This window comes from Lactuca virosa, chromosome 8 (assembly GCF_052849685.1).
Source record: "Lactuca virosa cultivar CGN04683 chromosome 8, Lactuca_virosa_CGN04683_v6, whole genome shotgun sequence".
In the NCBI taxonomy this organism is placed as follows: domain Eukaryota; kingdom Viridiplantae; phylum Streptophyta; class Magnoliopsida; order Asterales; family Asteraceae; genus Lactuca; species Lactuca virosa.
Window position 1 is genome coordinate 295571711 of NC_136433.1, and position 25935 is coordinate 295597645.

Sequence of the window (25935 nt, forward strand, 5' to 3'; positions counted from 1 at the left end):
TTCCCAGAAAATCCTATATTTTATGTTGTAATATGTTGTAATTAAACGTGTAATTATTATTGTACTCTGAAGTAGTATAATGTAGTTATCGTCTATATAAAACTATGAAAAGTGTGTTTTCTCTATATTGAAATAGTTTTCTGTATTTGTACTCGTATGAAAACTGGGTATTTGTAATTGTCTAGTTTTACCAGCTATACTTGTAAAATATTGTATTATAGTTTTATTATTAAATAAAACTATTTTAAGTTGTTTACTTATTCCTACACTAATCGTATCGTTCAATACTAAATTGTGAGTTATCATAACCATGCTCGATGAACTAAGATGGCCTGAACACGACGTTCGTCAGGCGTCGCAATCGGTACGACATTTGTCACCTCAATACTGTCGACCTAGTTGTTGCAAGTGGCTCAGGTGCGGGATTGTCAGTCCCGTATAGATCTATACACAAGTGTCACGCTCTCCCTCCAGGGGACTCTGGTTATAATTTCAGGACTTGGTTGGTACTCAAATAAGTACTTGAAGCGTGTCTCACAAATGCTATATTGATGATTACGTATAGAATAATGAAAAGTTACTTTGTAATGAATAAACTGTAAGTATACCTCATAAGCTATATTTAATATAGTTTATATGTTTTTTCCATCATGTTTTCTGAGTATGTAAGGTAGTGCATATGATTCATATTGTATTCTAAACTTTGAAAAGTAATATGTAAGTTCCATAAACTATACCTATTATAGTTTATATGTTTGTGTTTTACTGCAACGAAAATCTTTGTTTAAATTGTAAAATCTGTAATATGGTTATTCCTTAAAATTCAATTATGTCCAAATGGTACTAAAACAGTTTGCAAAAGTTATATTTTTGTTTAACAACTTCGAAATCATTTTATACTTATATAAATATAATATTTATATAATTATGATTAAATAGACAGCCGAATAAATAATTCTACCCCAAGCCCCCACAACCAAACAAGGAACAGGAAATGGAGCCAAATTATCAATTGTAAGCCTGTTGAACCCTAATTATATAATTTATACATATATAAATATATTTTTAATATCAGCAACAGTTAATAAAATATTGAAAAGATTTAGGTATTAACACAAATTCTATTGTGTTACACTTGTATTCCCCCCCTCCCTCCCCTTAAAATAGTGAAAAATCATGAAAATGTAGGGGTATGAACTCACCTTTTGTGTGGGTTCCCAGTTGGTTAAGATGTGGTTGTGAAAATTCTTGGATTAGAACGCGTGATTATAGTCGCAGCCTAATAATATTATCACGTAATAACGAGTATAAATTAGATAATCTAATAATTTAAAGTGTTTAATAACACTAGTTTTATAAATAATACTTAACAAAGTTTGTAACAATTTGATGTAAAGCTCTTGGAATGAAAGGAAATCTTGAGAGAAAAATAAAGGAAATTTGAAAGAGAATGGTGAAATTTCGTTTACTGGAAGTAGATATGAGAAGTACCCTCTTTTGATTGCTTAAATATGAAGTAAAACATGAGGCGGCATAAGGGTCTTCGACCGAGAACTCATCCCGAGGAAGGTGTTTTCGGCCGAGAACTCTAGGTCGGCTTCACATGTTTTCGGCCGAAAACGAGGTTTACGGTTCGCAGGTTTGCGGTCAGAAGATACAGCCTCGCACGTTTGCGGCCGAGAATGGGATTTGCTATGCGAGGGGTTTTTGGTGGAGAACCCGTTTTCGGTCCGAGGGAAATAAGGCTTGCGAATGTTTTCAGATTAAGTGGGAAAAATTCCAATTTTGCAACACTTGAATAATAAAAGGTTTATACATATTACAATTATTAATTTAACTTTAATAAATTAACAACTCAACAAATTTAACTTTTATTTGACATGTTTGAATTTTGTTGACCTTGATTGACTTTTGTTGACTTTACAGATTTTAAAATAACGGGTTGCTATAAAATCTTATAAAGAAAATGTTTTATCCACTCTTTAGTTGGTGTTTGTGCTTATGGTACAATTGATAGCGATTAAAGAATAATCCCAAAAGAATAAAGGAATATAATTTTCACCGATTAGAAAGTAAATCATACCAAGTAAGATTTAAGACACCCTTTATTATCTATAATGCTTTAGATGGTTCTTATCAGTTTGTATCTCAACTTTATATTTGAAAATTTCAACAAAGATTTCACAATTACGCTTTAACACGTAAAATATAATTTATAACTACTATAGTTTTTAATAATTTATTTTTTGTACAACTTAATGAAAATATCATTAAGAATCTTTTATATATAAATAATATTTATATATGTCGAATAAACTATATTATTTTCCTTCATAGATCCCTTTTTTGAAGTTGGAGTATGTGAATATCATTTATATAATAAAGATAATAATGTCAAAGATGAGATTCTTTCAAAACAAGTTTAAGTCAAAAGTACTTTACATATAGAACTTGTTATTTATAAAACATTGATATTTACTTTATAATTCTTATTAAGAGATTTAAGTAAATAGTCAATCATTCATAAATTAAACTAACTGAGACATACATTTAGACAATCTAAATTAAAACATACATTGTTCCAAAACAAACATTGTTTTACAATACAAGTACATTATGTTCCTAGCATAATTAATAAACTAAACTCCGAGAGTGTAGTTCCAACTTGATTGTGCTTAGCTAGTTACTCTTCAGAAAATATCTGCAAGTCATCTACAAATATTATATTAAAATTAAGTACCAAGTACTTAAGTGTTATATGAAAAGTATAAGTTCAATCTAGTAGATACCTGAAGTACTAGTCTCTCCAGACTTTCATTCCAGATAAGAGGAGCAGTTCTCTTCCAATGTCCAGTTTCTCCACAAAAGAAATGCCACACCCCAAAACCGGAACAACGTAAACGTTCTGGGGTGGAGGACGTCATGTACAGTATCATAACAAAGCATAATAGTAAACAAGGAACAACATCCATTGCATTAATAGAATAATTTTAATACAAACGTGTTCTGTATAGTATGTAAGACACCAAAAATGTATAATCAAAATAAAGATGAGTCTTTTATGTGCTCCATCTTCTCAAAAGCTCCATTGGTACCTGCCTACTGATGACCTGAGAATACAAGTTATTTTGAAAAGAGTTTATCAGCATAACGCTGGTGAGTTCATAAGTATTTAGTGTCATTGTTTGTATGAAAAATGTTTGTATCAACGTAGTGTAAATGTTTGTAACTGTTTGAAATGTTTGTAAATAGTTGAACTCTCTAGAAAATCCTATATTATCTACTGAAATGTAGTCTTCTACCAAGACCCGGTTGTTCGTATGTTTTGTTCTTTTGTAGTGTAAGAGTTTTCCCCAGTGAAACTATCATTGCGAAAATATAGTTTACTTTAATGCGTATGTGACAAGGTCACAAGTAAATGTAATAGGAAAATAATGTTTTACCTCAGCAGTGACACTGCTGGTTATAAAGTAATGTAACACGGACTCCAGGTAGTTCTAAATGTACAGTACACCTCAGAGAGTCTAAAGTAATAAAAATGTAGACTCCAAGTGGTATCAAATGAACGATACGCCTCGAAAAGTCTAGAGAAATGAAATGCAGACTCCAGGTGGTATTTAATGAACAATACGCCTCGGAGAGTCTGTTTTGCCTTTAATTCTTAATTGGTTAATTAAAGGTTTGAATGTGAACTCGTATGTAACCATGTTGATCGACGGTTGAATAACTGATGACCCTCCGGTGTCATATGTAGTGAGGTAACATTCTGTCACCCCTTGGCCTGATCGGCTGGGACTGTAGCTAGCAGTCGGGGTGTGGGAGTATCTGTCCCGTATAGATCTATACACACAATGCTCGCTCTCCCTCCATGAGACTCTGGTTACAAGGTGATACCACCGTGAAGTGTCGTATCGAAAGTAGTATGTCACATTCTTTTTATAGTATTCAAATGTTTGTGTAGTATGTCATAGTGTAGTGAGGTTTTCTCTGTACTAGTATATAGTATATTCTCTTGTATAGTGTATAGTGTGTTCTCTTGTATAGTGTATAGTGTGTTCCCTTGTATAGTGTATAGTGTGTTCTCTTGTATAGTGTATAGTGTGTTTTGACTCACAGCTGTACTGACTCTTGTATGTGTCGTGGCAATAGTAGTGGTGAGTAGTAAACCCTTAACTATACCTATTATAGTTAAATAGTAATGTTGGTTGTATGTTTCTGTTACACAAAGGTACGGAACTGAAGTGAAAGGTTTTATATCTAAACACATATATACGATATATAACTAAGGTTTCAACGACATTCGGACAAATAACAGGATACCCTAAGCCCACAACCAAACAAGGAACAAGAAATAAGGTAAGCTATCAGTCCTGAGTCCTTCAAATCTTACTTATATAAATATATTAGTATAGATATGAGTTTGACAATAATGTAAGTTTAAAAGAGTTTAGAAACAGTTTTGGCTTCTAAAAGAGTTTAGTAAAATGTTTTGAAGTGCTTGAAATCCATATGTTTGATAACAATCTTGAAAGTAATAGTAAATCTTTCTATTTGTTCTAGTCATTAATCACATGTGATTAAAACAAGGACTAGAATGTTTCAACTTGTATTCCCCCCCCCCCCATAAAAGCATTTAAAATCATTTCAAAGGTTGATTAAGGGGTATGAACTCACCTGTAGTGAGTGGTTTGGATTGAAGTGCTGGATAGGATGCTAAGTGCCAAGTGAAGACTTGAGTACACACGGATCCTATTTAACATATAATGACACATATATGTATCTGATTAGTGTTTAGACAACTAGTTAAGCAAGTAGGGACACCCTAGGACATGGAGAACACCTTGCTTCAACTGTTAGAAGCACATAGGGTTGCACCTAAGGGTTGTTGGGCCTCTTATTGGAGTTTACGGCCCAAATGGTAAAGCCCATGAGTTTACGGCCCATGGGTTTACGGCCCATGGTGTTTACGGCCGTAAACTCATGTCTTCATGCTTCATTTTTGTGTGTTTAAGGTCCTACAAGTTTCCAGGAAGGGTTCTATACTAAAGACCAAGCCTTAGGAAGGAGTTAGGGACCATATGCACACAACATTAGGGTTTACGGCCAGGGGAGATTGCCTTGGCCGTAAACTCTCTTCTGGGCACGATTTCTTGGTGTTCAAAGAGTGTTTATAGTATATAACAAGCTAGGGGTAGTGTACTTACGTAGTAGAAGATTGAAAGAGTGGTTAGAACCCAAAACACTAGTGTGTGTTCTTGGTGTTCTTGGTGAAATGAAGAACACTTGAAGATCTACCCAAAAGAAGAGATTTCATGGATGAAATCAAGGGTGAATCAATAAGAAAAGATGTATTAACTCGTTTATGGAAGTATTCACTTACCGGTTTGAAGATTTGGAGCAAACACTTCAAGATCCTTGAGAGAGAATTCGAGTTCTAGGCTTGGAGAAGTGAAGAATTGCTGAAAAATGACTAAGGGTCGAATATATATGAGGGAGTTTACGGCCAGCCTGTGTTTACGGCCGTAAACCCATGACCTTGGCCGTAAACTCCTCTTTTGAGGGTTTATGGCAAGGTTGATGGTTTACAACCCCTATTGGCACTTCCATTCACTTATTCCTTTAATGTACTAAGCCCGGAATACTCAAACAGACTCTAATTAGCATTAAAAGTTAGTAGAAATGAGTCTAACTTTTGATTGGATTGAATGGTGTGTACAAGATTGAAATTTCGGGTTGTCACATCATCCCCCCGTTAGAGGGAATTTCATCCCGAAATTAGAGTTTAAGCCACTAAGTTATTACAAATAACTAAGTAAAAAGATGAGGATATTTAAGTTTCATTTGATCCTTGCGCTCCCAAGTGAATTCCGGTCCTCGCTTGGCATTCCACAAACCTTCACTATTGGAATACGGCTTTGTTTCATTCGTTTGACCTCTCGGTCCATGATCTCTACTGGTTCTTCCACAAAGTTGAGGCTCTCGTTGATCTCGATCTAGTCGAGTGGGATTACAAGAGTCTCGTCGGATAGGCACTTTTTCAAGTTTGAGACGTGGAAGGTATAATGTATGTTACTTAGCTCGTGGGGAAGGTTGAGTTTGTAAGCTACAGGGCCGATTCTAGCGAGAATCTCGAAAGGCCCTATGTATCTTGGATTTAGCTTTCCACGTTTCCCGAAGCGTATCAAGCCCTTCCAGGGTGAGACTTTCAAAAGGACTCGGTCTCCCACCTGGAATTCCAAAGGTTTCCTTCGTTTGTCAGCGTAGCTTTTCTGTCGGTCTCTAGAGGCTTTCAATCGTTCACGAATCTGAACGGTCTTCTCTGTCGTTTCCCGAATGATCTCCGGACCTGTGAGAGTGCTGTCAGGAACTCGTCCTTTAGCTAACTGTGTGTCACCCACCTCAGCCCAGCACAGAGGGGATCTGCACTTTCGGCCATAGAGGGCTTCAAATGGAGCAGCCTTTATGCTCATGTGATAACTGTTGTTGTAGGAAAATTCGACAAGGGGTAAATGAGTATCCCATGCCTTTCCAAAGTCGATCACACAGGCTCGCAACTTATCTTCTAAGGTTTGGATAGTTCTCTCACTTTGTCCGTCGGTCTATGGATGGTAGGTTGTACTCATGTCCAGCCTCGTTCCTAAGGAGCTCTGTAGTGACTGCCAGAACCTCGAATTGAATCTGCTATCTCTATCGGAGATAATGGATATAGGAACACCATGCAGTCGTACTATCTCCCGAATGTATGTTCTTGTGAGTTTTTCCATCTTGTCAGTTTCCTTGATGGGCAGGAAGTGTGCGGATTTGGTCAATCTGTCGACGATGACCCAAATGGTATCAAGTCCACCCGTTGTCTTGGGCAACTTGGTTATGAAGTCCATAGTGATCCGCTCCCACTTCCATTCAGGTATCTCCGGTTGCTGGAGTAGACCTGATGGTTTCTGGTATTCGACCTTGACCTTGGCGCAAGTAAGGCATTTACTTACGAAGGTAGCGATCTCCGCTTTCATGTTAGGCCACCAGTATAACTTTTTAAGATCCAGATACATCTTATCTGAACCTAGGTGGACGGAATATCGAGTGTTGTGTGCTTCCTTCATGACCAAGTCTCTGAAGCCACCGTGTCTCGGTGTCCAGATCTGGTCCATGAGATATAAGGCTCTGTCACCCTTGACTTCCAAGTTCTTATCCATTCCACGCAGGGATTCTCCCGCCACATTTTCAAGTTTTCAGGCTTCGAACTGAGCCTCCTTAATCTGTGCAGATAGATGCGAATGGATAGTCATGGTCAATGACTTGACTCTTCGACCAGAATATTCCTTCCGACTTAGGGTGTCTGCTACCACGTTGGCTTTACCCGGATGATAACGAATTTTGATTTCGTAGTCATTGAGTAGCTCTACCCACCGTCGTTGTCTCATATTGAGCTCCTTCTGGTTGAATATGTGTTGTAGGCTTTTGTGGTCTGTGAAGATAGTGCTCTTTGTACCATACAGGTAGTGCCTCCAGATCTTCAGAGCAAATACAACTGCTCCTAATTCGAGGTCGTGAGTGGTGTAGTTGACCTCGTGTGTCTTCAGCTGTCTTGAGGCATAGGCGATGACCTTTCCTCGTTGCATCAGAACACAACCGAGCCCTTGATTTGACGCATCGCAATAGACCACGAAGTCTTCTGTTCCTTCGGGGAGGGACAGTATCGGTGCGGTGCACAAGGCTCGTTTTAGCGTTTGGAACGCTTTCTCCTACTTCTCTTCCCAGTCAAAGGCCACGCCTTTCTGGGTCAATGTTGTAAGGGGTTTCGCAATTCGAGAGAAGTTCTGTATGAATCTGCGATAGTAGCCAGCGAGGCCTAGAAATTGATGAATTTCTGTAGGCGTCTTTGGTTCTGACCAGTTCTCAATAGCCTTAATTTTGGACGGGTCCACGTGGATTCCTTCTTCGCTAACCACGTGTCCTAAGAGTTCGACTCTTCGAATCCAAAATTCGCATTTAGAGAACTTCGCATAGAGCTTCTCCGATCGTAGGGTTCCTAGGACTTGTCGCAGATGATCACTATGCTCCTCCTCACTCCGAGAGTAGATAAGTATATCATCGATGAAGACGATGACAAACTGGTCCAAGTAAGGATGGCATACCCTATTCATCAAGTCCATGAATACTGCGGGGGCATTGGTCAACCCGAATGGCATCACCACGAACTCGTAGTGTCCGTAACGAGTTCTGAAGGCTGTCTTTGGAACATCCTCCTCAAGCACTCGGAACTGGTGATACCCGGATCTCAGGTCAATCTTGGAGAAGTAGCTCGCCCCTTGCAGCTGGTCGAATAAATCGTCTATGCGAGGTAGAGCGTAACGATTCTTGACTGTAAGCTTGTTGAGTTCCCTATAGTCGATGCACATACGAAACGATCCGTTTTTCTTCTTGACGAACAAGACCGGAGCTCCCCAGGGTGAGAAACTTGGTCTTATGAAGCCCTTACTGAGCAATTCGTTAAGTTGACCGGATAGCTCCTGCATCTCGGCTGGTGCTAGACGATAGGGCGCCTTGGCTACGGGGGTAGCTCCTGGCACTAGGTCGATTCGGAACTCGACTTGACGTTGCGGGGGTAATCCTGGGAGTTCTTCTGGAAAGATGTCAGGAAAATCGCATACTACAGGGAGGTCTGTTAGGTCTTTGGTTTTCTGGTTCGCATCGACTACGTGTGCAAGGAATGCACGATATTCCTTACACAAGTACTTTTGGGCTTGAATACTGGAGATGATACGAAGGCTCGTACTGGGTTTGTCTCCGTAGATCAACAAGGTTTCGTTATCCGGTAGGTTTAGGCGGACTGCCTTCTCGTAACATAGAATATCGGCACGATGGAGTCTCAACCAGTCCATGCCCACAATGACATCGAAACTCTTGATTGATACTGGTATGAGGTCGATTGGGAATGAATGACTATCTAGCGTGAGGGTACAACCTATGTAAGTCTCGTTAGAACTCTATGTCTTTCCGTTGGCCATTTCTACGACGAAGGTTTCTTTTAGTGCTCGCGGTGCTTGATTAAGTCAGTGTTTAAATTTTTGGTTTACGAAGCTCCTCTCTGCCCCACTATCAAATAGGATACAAGCATATGAGTTATTGAGAAGGAACGTACCCGTGACTACTGTGGGGTCTGCCACGGCTTCATTGTGGCCCATAGCAAGTAGTCTTCCTGCTCCTCCCGTGTTCCCAGCTTTCGGACAGTTTCTTTTGAAGTGCCCTGTCTCGCCACACCCGTAGCAGGCCTGGCTCACTCCTGCACCAGGAGCGTGGGTGTTAGGTTTGGCCGGTGTTCTGCAAAACCGGGCGGTATGGCCCTTCCGGTCGCAGTTGGTGTAGTGCATTTCCCGGCAGGGGCCGTTATGATGGAAAATGCACTTGGTGCACTTGGGTAGGGTCCCTGCATATGGTTTGGCTGGTACAGGGGTAACAGGAGTTGTGGCAGCATGGACAGCCACCGTCTGTTGTTTCTTGGAAGAGGGTTGATTTGATTTGCCCTTCTTTCGGTCCCAACGCTTCCTTTTATTGTCGGTCGCATTGGTTGGTGCTGGGGAAGTAGTTATGGTTGTTGTTGGAGGAGAAGGAACCTCATGATCGATGAGCCTTTGGGCCAATTCCTTGACACTATCAAAGGTCGCAGGTTTCGATGCTAGGACGTTCCCACGATACGGGGGCACCAAACCCCAGATGTATCTCTCGACTTTCTTGCTTTCCGTGGGGACCAGGTCAGGACATAGTGTCACCAGGTCGCAGAACCTGGCTGTATAAGCCACTATGTCGGAACCCTTCATTTTGGGGTTCCACAGTTCCTCCTCGAGCTTCTGAATTTTGCCCCTCGGGCAGTACTCCCTTGTCATCAGGTCTTTCAGTGTATCCCAGCCCATGACGTTAGCTGCTACCAGTTAGAGTGATTTGACATGGCCATTCCACCACGTCAGGGCCCTTTCGGTGAAGGTGCAAGCAGCAAACTTTATCTTGCTTCCCTCAGGGCATGAGCACATCTCGAAGATTGCTTCTGTTCTTTCGATCCATTGGGAAAGCGCAATGATCTCTCCGGTTCCGTTAAAGTACGTCGGTTTGCAGCTGATGAAATCTTTATAGGTACACTCCCGTGTACGCGGTTGGATTTCACCATGGCTAGAGTTTGTGCCTGTTCCAGCTCCACTCGTACCACCAGAGGTTACTTGGGCCATGGCTGCGGTCACAGCTGCGGTCACCACTGCCTGGAACATCACCGCATCGAACTGTAGAGGGGGTGGTGGTGGTGTAGTTTGATTTGCAGGTCTGCCCCTGGTCGGACGCGGACGAGGCGGCATCTTTTACTGAAAGTTGATAGGGATGGTGACAATAGTGAGAATCAATTGTAAGTATGATGAGAGTGTTTCATGGACTAAATCGCCATAGTCCAACTATCAGATAGAGATATAACAACAGAGTGGGGAAACACAAGGTAAACACTTTCCCATAGATTAGATAACTGCCAATAGTACTGGTATTAATGATGTAAAATGAATCCGAGAAAATGACCTAACAGTAGGTCTCACATCAAACCATAAGGGAAAACGTTGGCAGCTTAGAAGTCTAGTTAGAGTACTTTAAAAGCTAGAAATGTTTTACAGACAAGTGCTCCATAGAGCACAGAAAAGAAAGGTTATTCCTTAACCAAAAGAGAAAAGTGAGTCGACATCCTCTACCGGCAGCGGGTATCCCTCTGGCGAACCCTCAGATCTGCCAGTTGACGTACAACCTCTTGAATATGTCGCTCATGTGCCCTCTGGCGTACTCGGAGTTCCATGACTTCGGCTCGGGATGTAGCTAGTTGTTGCTGCAGAGCCTCGTTGGTCCTCCTAGTCCTTTCCATAGCCTCTTCAAGTTGGCGAATGCGGACAGAATTAACGCCAGAGTTGGCATCCACTTCCATCACTCGGTCGATGGCTGCACGACCTTGCTCGACATTCCGGGCGATCCTTCGGACCATAATGGGTAGGACTCGGTCAGCTGATCCTCCCTCGCTTAGATGTAAAAGCTTCGGTCCCCATTGTAAGGCATGGGTTGACCCTGTTCCTGACTCCATCGGTTCAAGTTTGTTGTCCACAGAGGTGTGAGTCCTTGAAATACTGGCCGGGGGTTGAGGTTTGGGATTGGAGCCTCTTGAGGTAGGTTGTTGACTTCTGGTTCGGAGTCAGAGCCATCCGAAAAGCCTTCTGCACGGTGATCATCCAAAGGAATTGGGTGATCCCCTTCTGGCTCATCATCCAGCCACCCACCATTGCCTTGGTTGGGATAGTACGGATCGTCGGGGAGATGGAAGTCAGCCATGTTATCTACGCGAGAATAGGGGAAAAGAATAGTTAATAGACGTACTAATACGGACCCTTCTTAGATTGCACATAAGTAATTATAGTAACACAAAATACTCCTATAGTATTTTAGGTTTATTTTCTGTTCTAACGATCTCGTTGTAGTAGTGTCGGTAAGTTTTTAGACTTGTTGCAACGCCACAATCATTCTTAGGCACATGCTAGTCACTCCTCGAAAAATATAGTTGATCAGGCTATATCCCCCTAGATTTGACTATATGTCTCTAAGCCTAATTGCGTTGTTCAACAATCATAATACTTTTGTTCTGATCTAGTATGATTGTGACCTTGGTATGGATAGGTGTATATATACTTAGTTAAATATTTTATTATTTAAAAGTATACATTCTTGGTCAGAGTGTTTTAATCCCAGTGCGTTTATAGTTTGTATATCTTTTATGGGTTGATATACTTAATTCACTATAAACAATGCTCTGATACCAATCTGTCACACCCCAAAACAGGAACGACGGAAACGTTCTGGGGTGGAGGACGTCATGTACAGTATCATAACAAAGCATAATAGTAAACAAGCAACAACATCCATTGCATTAATAGAATAATTTTAATACAAATGTGTTCTGTATAGTATGTAAGACACCAAAAACGTATAATCCAAATAAAGATGAGTCTTGTATGTGCTCCATCTTCTCAAAAGCTCCATTGGTACCTGCCTACTGATGACCTGAGAATACAAGTTATTTTGAAAAGAGTTTATCAGCATAACGCTGGTGAGTTCATAAGTATTTAGTGTCATTGCTTGTATGAAAAATGTTTGTATCAGCGTAGTGTAAATGTTTGTAACTGTTAGAAATGTTTGTAAATAGTTGTACTCTCTAGAAAATCCTATATTTTCTACTGAAATGTAGTCTTCTACCAAGACCCGACTGTTCGTATGTTTTGTTCTTTTGTAGTGTAAGAGTTTTTCCCAGTGAAACTATCATTGCGAAAATATAGTTTACTTTAATGCGTATGTGACAAGGTCACAAGTAAATGTAATAGGAAAATAATGTTTTACCTCAGCAGTGACACTGCTGGTTATAAAGTAATGTAACACGGACTCCAGGTAGTACTAAATGTACAGTACACCTCGGGGAGTCTAAAGTAATAAAAATGTAGACTCCAGGTGGTATCAAATGAACGATACGCCTCGAAAAGTCTAGAGAAATGAAATGCAGACTCCAGGTGGTATTTAATGAACAATACGCCTCGGAGAGTCTGTTTTGCCTTTAATTCTTAATTGGTTAATTAAAGGTTTGAATGTGAACTCGTATGTAACCATGTTGATCGACGGCTGAATAACCGATGACCCTCCGGTGTCATATGTAGTGAGGTAACATTCTGTCACCCCTTGGCCTGATCGGCTAGGACTGTAGCTAGCAGTCGGGGTGTGGGAGTGTCTGTCCCGTATAGATCTATACACACAATGCTCGCTCTCCCTCTAGGAGACTCTGGTTACAAGGTGATACCACCGTGAAGTGTCGTATCGAAAGTAGTATGTCACATTCTTTTTATAGTATTCAAATGTTTGTGTAGTATGTCATAGTGTAGTGAGGTTTTCTCTGTACTAGTATATAGTATATGTTGGATTAATGTCTAAGTCCATAACTATAATTGGTAAGACTTGACCCGACCCGGCATGGTCCATTTGGGTTGCATGGCATCATGCATTTGGATAGACTATAATGAGAGAAATAACACTTAAGGTTGGTTAATATATTATAAGTTCTAATATATTAATAAGGTTATTTAATTAGTATTGATCAAGAATTAATTTGGAACTAATTAAGTGATCAAAAGGAGACTAATTAAATATATGGGTTGATTGTGTAAATCATTCATTCTTATATATGTGGGCTTGTGATCCAAGATTCCTTATGTTGGACTAAGTCCATGGGGTGACCCATGGATACTCCATGGAGGTTAAAATCCATGGAGTATAAGGAATGGGTAAAGTTATGAGTTACATGGTGTAACCCTAATAGCCATCATATAAAAGAATCCCATGGCTAAAGAAATCATGCACTAATGTGTGAGTGTGAGGGCTAGACGATTTCAAGGAGTGTTCAAGTTTCTCTCAAGTTATTCCAAGTGTATTTGGTGTTGTGTGAACCATTTGAGGTGTCACACTTGGGGCACTAGGCACTCAAGCTTCATGAAGACATTCTACATCAAAGAGGTATGTATTCTATCTTGTTATATTTATTATTTTGTATGCTAGATTAGGATAATACCTTGGATGTTCATAATTGTATGTATAATAGAGAAAACATAGATCCAAGGTATTTAGGGTTGCATGTACACTTAGGAGTGTTAGAATGCTCAAAACACAACAGTGGTATCAGAGCCTAGGCTTGTTTTCTTGTTATACTTGCAAAAGTAACTGAAAAATCGAGTTGGATGCATATATTCGATTGTTTTGGCTGGAATTGGACTAGGAACATTACCCTAAGATGTTTTTGGACTTATAAACTTGTTTTTGATGTGGTAATGTTCATGCTAATCCAATTTCTAAGATAATTGTCATAATTTCAAGATTTGTATTAGTTTGTATGTTCATGCTAATTTCTTGAAGATTGATGATTTGAATTATCTTGTTCTTATGAGGTTCTTAGATTAATAGAAAAGTTGTGTGAAATAGTTGTTTTCAATCCATTTTAATCTAAGAGTTGATTCCAAAGTGTGTTTTTGTAACTTGTCCTCAAGTTATATGAAAAGTCACATTTAAGAATCATAAAACTCATAAAAGTTGGCAAAGGTTACAAAATGAAGAGTCTAGTTCTAATTAAATGGTTTTATGACTCCATAACTTGTCCTCAAGTTATGGAGGTTCAAGAGTCTCTTCATTAAATTAAAAAAAAAGGTGTAACATTAATTAGTTCCATAAGTTACAATAAAAAAAGTTATTTTTTTTTTATTAATTAGTTTAAAGTCTTCCATAACTTGTCCTCAAGTTATGGAACTTGAAGAGTTTTTTTTTTTTTTTAATTAAAACTACTTTAAACTCATAAGTTATGGAATTAATTAGTTTTGAATAGTTTCAAAACTTGCCCTCAAGTTTTGGAATTTGAAAAGTTTTCACTTATGAATACTTTAATTCCAAGTTAGCCCTTAGAATTTTAAAAGTTAAAATTAAACCCTTATACTTTATAATATTATAAGTTAATAATATTTATATATATGTATAAGAGTAAAGTTAGTCTTACCGTTAGTAGGCCTCATTCACGAAGCCGGTCTATAAGGGGGGTATAAGGTTACTGCCTATAAAGTGGCAGTTTAATGGGTGTCCACTCTCACCCACCACTTCCTTGACTGGTGGAGGGTCGTTAGCCGAACGGGTAGGACAAGGACTATAATTCTCCTTTCATTAAAAGTATTAATGATAAATACTAAGTAACTAAACTCTTATTAATACCCAATCTTAGTTACTTAGGAAAATGTGAATTTGGTGCTAACCCATGAAATTACACTTTGCACTTTGCTTAAGTCGTTAGTGGAGCGTGTGTGGTTAACCGGCACACTAACTTGGACTTAACAAGGTAGGCAAAGGGTAACTTAATATTTATCATAGTATCGGTGGAGCGTGTGTGGTTAACCGGCACACTGATTAAGGGGTAAATATTAAGGGTACCAAGTATATTTGCATGGTTATTCACACCTTGTTTTGTGATCCTCGGCATCCCAGTCACAAAACCTGAAGGGCACACTCGAGATTGAAACATGCCTTTGAACAGTTCAATGAATCTCAAAGATCTAGGACTTTCAAATCCAATTAAAACCTAAAAAATTATTTCGTTTTTCATGGTGGAAATTGGTGAATCGTCATTCACCTACCTTCAAATATTTTATAGCTTGGATTACGGCATCCCTCTTCTAAGTTATAAAATAGTTTGTTGGGTCCTAGCCTTAATATTTCATATTGGGTGTCATATTAAGGACTTTAAATCAACTATCTTGAATATCTCCCAAAAAGATGTCTGGTCTAGACATTTATGATCTTCCCAAATCTCTTGAAACAAGCTTTCCTAAATGAAGATGATGTCCCATGGATATCATACTTCTTTCACCTCCTCCAATTATTCTCCCTAACCCACAAGTTCCTAAAAAGTTTAAGGTCACTCAAGCCCTATTGGCAAGGCAAGGTCTAGGTGTGATCACATCTTGGAGATGTAGTCACATATTGACAAGCCGGGAGAGTTGGGTGTCAAAGTCTTGAGAAAGTTGGTGGCTCAATCACTTTCTAAGTCACATAGTGAGTTCCTTTGGGACTCCTATGAAACAGACTATGACAAGACCTTTAATGATCTTATCTATTTGCTTGGTACTACTGAATCAACAATGATTTGGAAGGCTAGTAAAGCAAATTTGATTAGAAGATCGACTTCCCAAAACGTTATGGACAGGGACAATAGTGACACATGAAATCCAGAAAAGCATTCTCTTCCCAATGGAAAGGGATTGGCCATAGTCAACTTGGTTGACCAAATGGTAAAGAGAAAAGCTAAGTCTGAGATAGTCCCATGTAATATTACCTAAGGGTCCATATGTTTATATTGCCAAAGGAAGGGGCTTTGGTTACGAAGCTGCCAAACTTACCTAAGGATGGTAAAGTCAATGAGTTTGACTTTATTTCAGGTAAAGTCCATTGTCTAACTCTATTAAGTTCCTACTTGGAGATTCTTACTACATGATGTGACTGGGTCACATTTTGATGTTATAAGAATCAAAGAAAAGAGAGAAAGCTTAAACGAAGTATATGCTGATTCTGATCGCGAAGATGGACTTCGATCGCATCAGAATTTTTGAGCTGTTACTTAGGAGTTATGACTCATTGCTTAGGAATAGATAACAACAAGGTTTTCATATGGATTGTAAGGATGAGTTTTTCCGCAAAGTTTTTTAAAATAAAAGAAAATTTTTGATTTTATTTATTTTAAGTATCCTTACAATGGCATTTGTGGAAAAAAAAATTGTTGCTTATATGATTCCATTGCTAGTAATATAGGAAATCGGTTTAGATTCTTTCATTTGTGGTAGTGTCTTAATTTACCAAATAAGAAAAGTTTCTCATCACCCAAGTTTCAATTGGACCGAAACTTGGAATCATACAAGGTGTATAGTATGATGAATGAGAATTTTCAACTTTGGAAAAATTAAGACTAGTTACTTGTTCACATGTATATGTGACTCAAGAGAAGGACTAAGGGATCAAGTACACATTCATGTGCACTAGTCAAAGTTCACCACAAAAGATGGACAAGAATATTCGTCATGATTTACTAAAGCTTAGTAAATATGGTTATACTTACAAGTTTAAGTATAATTCTGAAAAACATTGAAAATACTTCAATGTATGGCAGAACGAATTAGAAGAATCAAATTTGGCAGAAAGATAAAAGTTTCTCAAATCTGAAAAGATGGGAGAGTACTTTAGTATCATGTTTATGATCATCTTAATGATTAAGATACCATATCACAATTGATCCTCTAAGGTCATCTTAGTGCATTTTTATGACTAAGAAGAGGAGTCATGAATTGTTGAAATGGTTAAATCAAAAAGATGAGTCATACTTCGTTCCAAAACAATTCTTAGAGTCATACTCCAAGATTGTAACTTGAGTGATATATCTTAAAGAAGGTTTATTAACACTAGTCAAATGGAAGAGTAAAAGGTTATCTACTCTTGTACATTTGAAATTGGTAAGTTGTGATGTTTTGGATAAAACAGAGACCAACTTAGACCAAGTGTGTGAAGTGTTTGTCTTGCTAAAGAATCCGCACTATCTCTTGTATATTTGGCAAGTGAGTCTTATATGTCAAGAGGACAGTGGGAGTCCTAAAGCTCTTGAAAGTTTCAAGACCTAATCAAGAATAAAACATGGAATTCTTCACTAGCACACGACTTGAGGTGTATAACCTATCGTGTTGACATTTCTGTGCCTATTCAAGTTGACTTTGCATAGTAGTTATGAGAGTTCTCAATTGGTTGCACAACTACTTGGAAGCTATGGCAGGCCCTTGTGCTGCCAGGTGGCAAGAACTTAAGATTGCACAAGTTCAATCCATATGAGTTTGGATTTGTCACTAACCTTGTCTTGTGATTATGGTTTTGACAAATTCATATGGGTAGGAACTCATACACCATAAAAATCTAAGTGTCATAAGGTTTCTCTCCGATTCATGAAAATGATGGTGAGGAAACACTTTCACTAAGTAGTTTTTTAAGTAGATAGTAATCTTTGCATTCTCAAAGTCGTTAGTAGAGTACACTAACATGGACTTATGAGAAATAACAAAGGTCTAACCAATTGAGACTATGATTACGGCATCCCTTTTCATAGTTCTTAAATTATTTAGACACACCAGTGGGCTATCTACAATAAGGTGTATGATTTTGATAAAGTCTTATCAAAGCAGTCTAGTATCAGAAATTTGAACTTTGGTAAGAAAGTCAATAAAGTATTGATTTCTAGAAGTCCACTAATTTCTGAATACATGTCAAAGCTAGTGGGAGCATAAGTATTATGCTGATAATCATCATGTTAGTGGGAGCATGATAATTATGATAAGTATTGCAAGTTAGCAATGTTAATTATAGAAAAAAAAAGTTTCAATTCGTGAGGCTGCAGGGATTGAAAAAGTTGTTTTGCTATAATTAAGGGAGAGGATATACTTCATTTCAGTTCTAAAGGCTTAGATTGAGACCTTAATCATCTTTAGTCAAGAATATATATATGAATTTCATGTTGGATTGGTTCAACTTAAGGAAATTCTATATATTGCGTTCTCAAAATTCGATTATGATTACGGCATCCCTCTTCATAATCAAATTTTAAAAACATGGCAAATAAAAATATTATAGCAAAAGACTGGTCTAGAATCATGTCTTTATGTGAGACATCATGAATCGTGTCCCATTTGCTTTGGGTACAGGATCGATTGCATGTGCTATAATATTTGTCCTTTCTAAAATTTTCCAAATGTCTTGAGCATTAAGAAGGGAAAAGGTCTAGAATTGGATATGACTAAAAGGATTAAGCAATTGTCGAGGACAATCTAAGGTTTACCAAAGATTGGTTGCTCAAGGACAGTTGGAAGTATACTGTTAATATTAGAAGGACCATATTGACATATTCTGAAAAAAGAGGCATCTCTTATTCAGAAGTGATAGTCAAAATGAGAATATGGAGTTGTCTCCATAGGTGGAAGTTATCTGTGTAAGATTAGAAAACTTAATGCAAGAAGCATGTCCAAAGCAATGTACTTTGAATATGAGACTTAGTTTCCATGGAGTTGATCTCCATTGGAATACCTTATAATGACTGTTGACAAGTCTTTGTGACTTTGTACATATTCATTACAGGAGGGTCAGTGCATATAAGTTTAAAATCTAAACAGATTTCGATAAATGATAGGAATTTGAAATTCTTACATTTTTCGATAAGGATTTGGGAGTGTGAAATTAGAATCATTGAAATTATGTTCAATTGGTTTATTTCACAAAGTAAGGATCATAGACAAACATAGAGTGCATACTTGGTGTATGGCAAAGCTATTGTTTAAGAAAAACATAGTGTACATACTTGGAGCATGGGACAACTAGTGTTTTAATTCAAGTATAAAGTTGATAAAACCGAAACAATGAATAATGAGTAATCAGTATGGTGATAAATAAAAGTGTTTATTTATATTCATAGGGTTTGATACCATATTTGATTCATTTATTCTTGTGTTTCACTTTGCATGTTTTGACTTCCAGAATAACTAAGTCGCTCTTCCTGAATGATTAAGTTATTCAAACCATCCACAATCGGTCATATGTTGGAAGTAGATATGAATCAAGACTGTCATGGGTTGGTTTGTAGAGGTCCAAGTTGGTGGACAAAGTGGTGCTACAACACTCATGAGTGCTCATAAGTTCTGAGTATTGGATTCAACCCGCGCTCATTTGAATCACTTCATGGATTTTATCACGAGTGATCATGAGACGATAATATCTTATATTCTTCAAACCTAGAGATATGAGTTGTTACTATGAGTTGGTTGTACATTGATTGCACGAAAACGCATTCGGTAACTCGATGTTATAAAACGTGCCTTTGTGTATGATTCAACAAGTAGTAGAACAAGCCATATGAGTCGAAGTTTATCCATTCCTTTTACCTTCGGGATAAAAGCGATATCTGTGGGCCCCTCGATGATTTAAAGATGATACATGTGAGTGCTTGGCCAAGCCAGGACTGATTTGATTTGTTCAATCAGTCAGTCATCATGAATCGGAAATCGGGAAACAACAAATGGACAGAGAGAATGATTGATAATCCATGTCTCAGTCCATATGATATCTAGAATGGAGGAATATATGATCCCTTATCTAACGGACAAGTCATTGACAAAGGTCAGAGTTCATCAACAAGGTCAGAGTTCGACAGAAGCTTTTGAGAGCTACGATTGCTGATCGGTTCCTAAAGTCATACACAATAATAGTTTTAGACTTATCCAAGTGGGAGACTGTTGGATTAATGTCTAAGTCCATAACTATAATTGGTAAGACTTGACCCGACCCGGCATGGTCCATTTGGGTTGCATGGCATCATGCATTTGGATAGACTATAATGAGAGAAATAACACTTAAGGTTGGTTAATATATTATAAGTTCTAATATATTAATAAGGTTATTTAATTAGTATTGATCAAGAATTAATTTGGAACTAATTAAGTGATCAAAAGGAGACTAATTAAATATATGGGTTGATTGTGTAAATCATTCATTCTTATATATGTGGGCTTGTGATCCAAGATTCCTTATGTTGGACTAAGTCCATGGGGTGACCCATGGATACTCCATGGAGGTTAAAATCCATGGAGCATAAGGAATGGGTAAAGTTATGAGTTACATGGTGTAACCCTAATAGCCATCATATAAAAGAATCCCATGGCTAAAGAAATCGTGCACTAATGTGTGAGTGTGAGGGCTAGACGATTTCAAGGAGTGTTCAAGTTTCTCTCAAGTTATTCCAAGTGTATTTGGTGTTGTGTGAACCATTTGAGGTGTCACACTTGGGGCACTAGGCACTCAAGCTTCATGAAGACATTCTACATCAAAGAGGTATGTATTCTATCTTGTTATATTTATTATTTTGTATGCTAGATTAGGATAATACCTTGGATGTTCATGATTGTATGTATAATAGAGAAAACATAGATCCAAGGTATTTAGGGTTGCATGTACACTTAGGAGTGTTAGAATGCTCAAAACCCAACAGTATATTCTCTTGTATAGGGTATAGTGTGTTCTCTTGTATAGTGTATAGTGTGTTCCCTTGTATAGTGTATAGTGTGTTCTCTTGTATAGTGTATAGTGTGTTTTGACTCATAACTGTACTGACTCTTGTATGTGTCGTGGCAATAGTAGTGGTGAGTAGTAAACCCTTAACTATACCTATTATAGTTCAATAGTAATGTTGGTTGTATGTCTCTGTTACACAAAGGTACTGAACTGAAGTGAAAGGTTTTATATCTAAACACATATATACGATATATAACTAAGGTTTCAACGACATTCGGACAAATAACAGGATACCCTAAGCCCACAACCAAACAAGGAAAGGGAAATAAGGTGAGCTATCAGTCCTGAGTCCTTCAAATCTTACTTATATAAATATATTAGTATAGATATGAGTTTGACAATAATGTAAGTTTAAAAGAGTTTAGAAACAGTTTTGGCTTCTAAAAGAGTTTAGTAAAATGTTTTGAAGTGCTTGAAATCCATATGTTTGATAACAATCTTGAAAGTAATAGTAAATCTTTCTGTTTGTTCTAGTCATTAATCACATGTGATTAAAACAAGGACTAGAATGTTTCAACTTGTATTCCCCCCCATAAAAGCATTTAAAATCATTTCAAAGGTTGATTAAGGGGTATGAACTCACTTTTAGTGAGTGGTTTGGATTGAAGTGTTGTATAGGGTGCTAAGTGTCAAGTGAAGACTTGAGTACACACGGATCCTATTTAACATATAATGACACATATATGTATCTGATTGGTGTTTAGACAACTAGTTAAGCAAGTAGGGACACCCTAGGACATGGAAAACACCTTGCTTCAAGTGTTAGAAGCACATAGGGTTGCACCTAGGGGTTGTTGGGCCTCTTTTTGGAGTTTACGGCCCAAATGGTAAAGCCCATGAGTTTACGGCCCATGGGTTTACGGCCCATGGTGTTTACGGCCCATGGGTTTACGGCCCATGGTGTTTACGGCCCATGGGTTTACGGCCCATGGTGTTTACGGCCGTAAACTTATGTCTTCATGCTTCATTTTTGTGTGTTTAAGGTCCTACAAGTTTCCAGGAAGGGTTCTAGACTAAAGACCAAGCCTTAGGAAGGAGTTAGGGACCATATGCACACAACATTAGGGTTTACGGCCAAGGGAGATTGCCTTGGCCGTAAACTCTCTTCTGGGCACGATTTCTTGGTGTTCAAAGAGTGTTTCTAGTATATAATGTCACACCCCCAAACCAAGGATGGCGGAAACGTCCGGGGGTGGAGGACTTCATGTAAAGTATCACAACAACGAGTATAATAGTGCTCAAAGTAAATACAACCATCATAAATATAAATGAAAAGGTTACACCATAGTATATGTTTACATGTTTCAAAATCAATTACATTATGATGACAAAATAAATTGTTTGACGATTTAACGTCCCATCCTCAAAGTGCTGATGTTTTCCTGTTTCACTGATTTCCTGAGAATACAAGTAGTTTTGAAAAAGTGTCAACAATTAAGTTGGTGAGTTCATAAGAGTTTTGTTTGAGGAAGAAACCGTTTTCCTTGTAAAAGCGACAAGTATGTTTCCAGAAAATCCAATATTTTCTTTATTAAGTGAAATGAATGCTTCTAAGTTATGCGATAATGAACCTTAGAGGGACCCATAGATTCCTTCTATAATCGCGCAGTGTATATAAGTTATGTAAAATTTAAGTTAAATAGACCGTTGAATATAATGGGTCTGCCCTAGGTCCACAACCAAACAAGGAACAGGAGGTGAGGCGGGCCCACCAATTCTAAGTCGATTGTGACTAGATTCTTATATAACTCTAGCATATACGCTTAGCAATTATAGTTGAAGCCTAACAATTCTAGATGTAATGTAGTTTTAATAGAGATATGTTTCCAAAGAAAATCCGATATTTTCCTTAAAGAGTGAATCGTAAGTTTCTATATCAATAAATAGTGCATCCTAGAATTTCCTATAGTTTCCTTCTATAATCTCTAAGTGTATATAAGTTATATAAAATTTAAGTTAAATAGACCGTCGAATGTAATGGATCTGCTGTAGGCCCACAACCAAACAAGGAACAGGAAATAAAGCGGACCCACCAATTCTAAGTCGATCATGACTAAATTCTATATAACTCTAGCATATACACTTAGTAATTATGGCTGAAAACTAGCAATGCTAGATAGAATGTAGTCTTAAAAACCAAAGGCCGAGACTATGCTTATCATAATTTATCAAGTAGTGGTAGTGTACATAAACTATACATATCATAATTCACAAAATAGAGGTAGTGATAGTGATCATGAATTATGCATATTATAGTTTATCAAATAGTGGTAGTGATAGTGATCATGAATTATGCATATTATAGTTTATCAAATAGTGGTAGTGGTAGTGAACATAAACTATACATATCATAATTCACTAAATAGTGGTAGTGATAGTGAACCTAAACTATACCTGTTATAGTTGTAGCGTGTTTGTTTGTGATGTACAAGGACCCTTTTCTATGTAAGTCGAATGTATAGCAAAATATAACTATGTGTTATCATGCCTTATTTTTGTACTAATGGTAATAATGGAGGATTCTTACAATTCAGTGAGTATTTTCTGTTATATAATATTACCACAACAAGAAACACATGTAAAATATGAAATCTTCAAATATTAACACTTTGCTCAACAAGTTACAAAGTGTGATGAAAGTTATAAGCTGTTATCTAGATTTTTACCTTTCTACACTGTTTTAGAAAAATCCTAGAAAAATCATACGAACTCAAAAACTGATTCCGTAAATCCTGAGAGTTCACAAAATGTGTCTATTTTATTCATAATTTTTATTGTGATTTTTCGAAGTCTTTAACTTGTGTTAAAATGTTCATATTCACAGACTGGTCCGAATTTGTTTCTGAAATGATAGGCAGTTTTGTAAAAATCACCATAAATCGTAGAAAACTCGTATGGTGATGTGCAAGTAGTCATTTTAAAGGTATGAACCTGAAATATTTTCATCTAATACAGTTTCGAAAACTAAAATGTTTAAGTTGACCAAAACAGTCCGTGAATGGAGTTGAACTTTTCTGATGAAGGCTGTTAAATGAGTCTAGTTATGTTCTTGGTGTTTTAACTTGTATTCCCCCCCTTAAAACTTAAGAAAAACATGAAAATATAGGGGTATGAACTCACCTTATGTGTTCTTAGAGGATGGATGTTGGAGAAGAGAAGTGTTCAACTCAAGAACACTTAGAAGATGCCTTGATGAATCGAGAACCTAACATGAAGGTGACGATGTTTGTGTAAGATTCCTATGATTTTGAGTAGAAGGATGTGTAATAATCATAAGAAGAATGAATTATACTTACCAAGAGTGGAAGAAAGCTTGATGATCAGCCTTGGAAGTCTCGAAATTGAGAGAGAATGATGAGAGAATTTGGAGTGTGATTCTTGGAGGAAAAATGAGAGAATGAAGGAAGTGTGAGGAGAGAGGGTGGGTTGTCCAGCTCTTAGGACGTGGGAATGGCTGGAGATTGATGGAAAAGTACAAGGATGTGACTAGGTATGGTGGGGAGAGGTGTGGGTTGGTCATAGGGTGGGTATGGGTGGTTTCTTGTGTCATAAATCAAAGATAAGTCAACACTCCACCCCCTTGTACTTCAACCACTAAATCTTGGATATGATTGGCACTAAAAACGTGGGGATTAATGAAATTTGAGGCTTTAATTGTTAAAATAAAGTTTTGGGGGAAAATCTCGCGCTAAAATAATTAAAATCGGGCTTAAAATGCAAAACTAGTCGAAAACAGGGTGAATTTGGTCTTTCTGCGAGACCTCTCGGTACTGGGCCGAGGTTCGGTCCCTTCTGTTCATGGACCGAAGGCGAAAGTGGTTTGGACCCGAAATGGAGCGAAGCTGGTCGGAAGCGAAATGGACCGAAAGTAGGGTTCGAGTTCGGTTCATTGGCAGCTTCGGGTTCGGTTCATTGGCAGCTTCGGGTTCGGTTCATTGGCAGCTTCGGTTCTCAGCAGGTTCGGTCCCTATAGGGGACTTTCGGTTCTTAGGAGGGTTCGCTCTTTATGAGAGGGTTTCGGCTCCTAAAGGCTATTTTACTCATTTTTACCCCGTTTTAAGCGGTTTTTGACCCGGTTAAGGGTTGGGATGACCCGAATGCTTACAAAAAGTTAAAGGATCTTTTGAGAGAGATTTGGGAGAGATTTGACATTCTTGGAGAGATTTCTCATACAGAGAGAGATTTGGGAGAGATTTCTTTTGTGACCTTTTTGAGTGTTTGGCTTCGCAACGCAAGGTTCTTACATTATGTTAAGCCTTGTTATGAAGGTTATACACTCTCGAGGGGTATGGAATAATGTCTTATCGAGTAGATTCATCACTTACCCTGATTAGGGTTTAGAATTTCCGAACACGTGAAAACTCTAAGTGATACTTTATATTAAGATTGCGAGTAGTACAATGAGAATCATAATGGAAACCCTAATATACAAGGTTTAGATGAGTTGACCGGTTTGACTTGTTGACTTTAGTTGACTTTGACTTGGCCAAAAATTTACGGTTGTCACATCATCCCCCCGTTAGAAAGAATTTCGTCCCGAAATTAGTGTTTCGACTGGGACTTCAAGAGTTTGGAGGAAAGATGGGGGAACTTTTCGTGGTACAAGAAATTTGATTATGGTGGGGAACAACCCGCCTGATGTTAAATGACGACCTTGGAATTTCTTGAGCTGAGTCAAATTAAAAGAAGTTATTGTTTTGGAATGATAGTGTATTCTACGCGTGCCTTTATGCTCTCCGCTTTATACTTGGTATTACCACTATGAATATTTTATAACGTAGTAGCGAGTTCCATCATTACGAATGTTTCAACAAATTGTGACGAAATTTGCATTATAAGTCCTACCAGTTCTTTTATAGTCGCTTGGTGTAAACTAGTCGTATATCATTAAGATTGCAAGGGCATTCGGATGGGTGACCCCGCCTTAAGCCCACAACCAAACAAGGAACATGGAATGAGGCGGAATCACACATTCTAAGTCCATAGAATCTTAATGATATATGACCATAATGTTTACACTAGCCATCCTAGATTCACTAGTAAAAACCCTGCGTTTTTATATAGATGATAAGACTTATTTGGGTTTTGTCGTGTTCTCGATATTCATGGTTGATATACTTGAATCGATGCTAGTTTTAGTAAAAAGAAGAAATTTAGAATTTAAATGTCGATGTTAGAAGCACGTACTGATATTTACGGGTG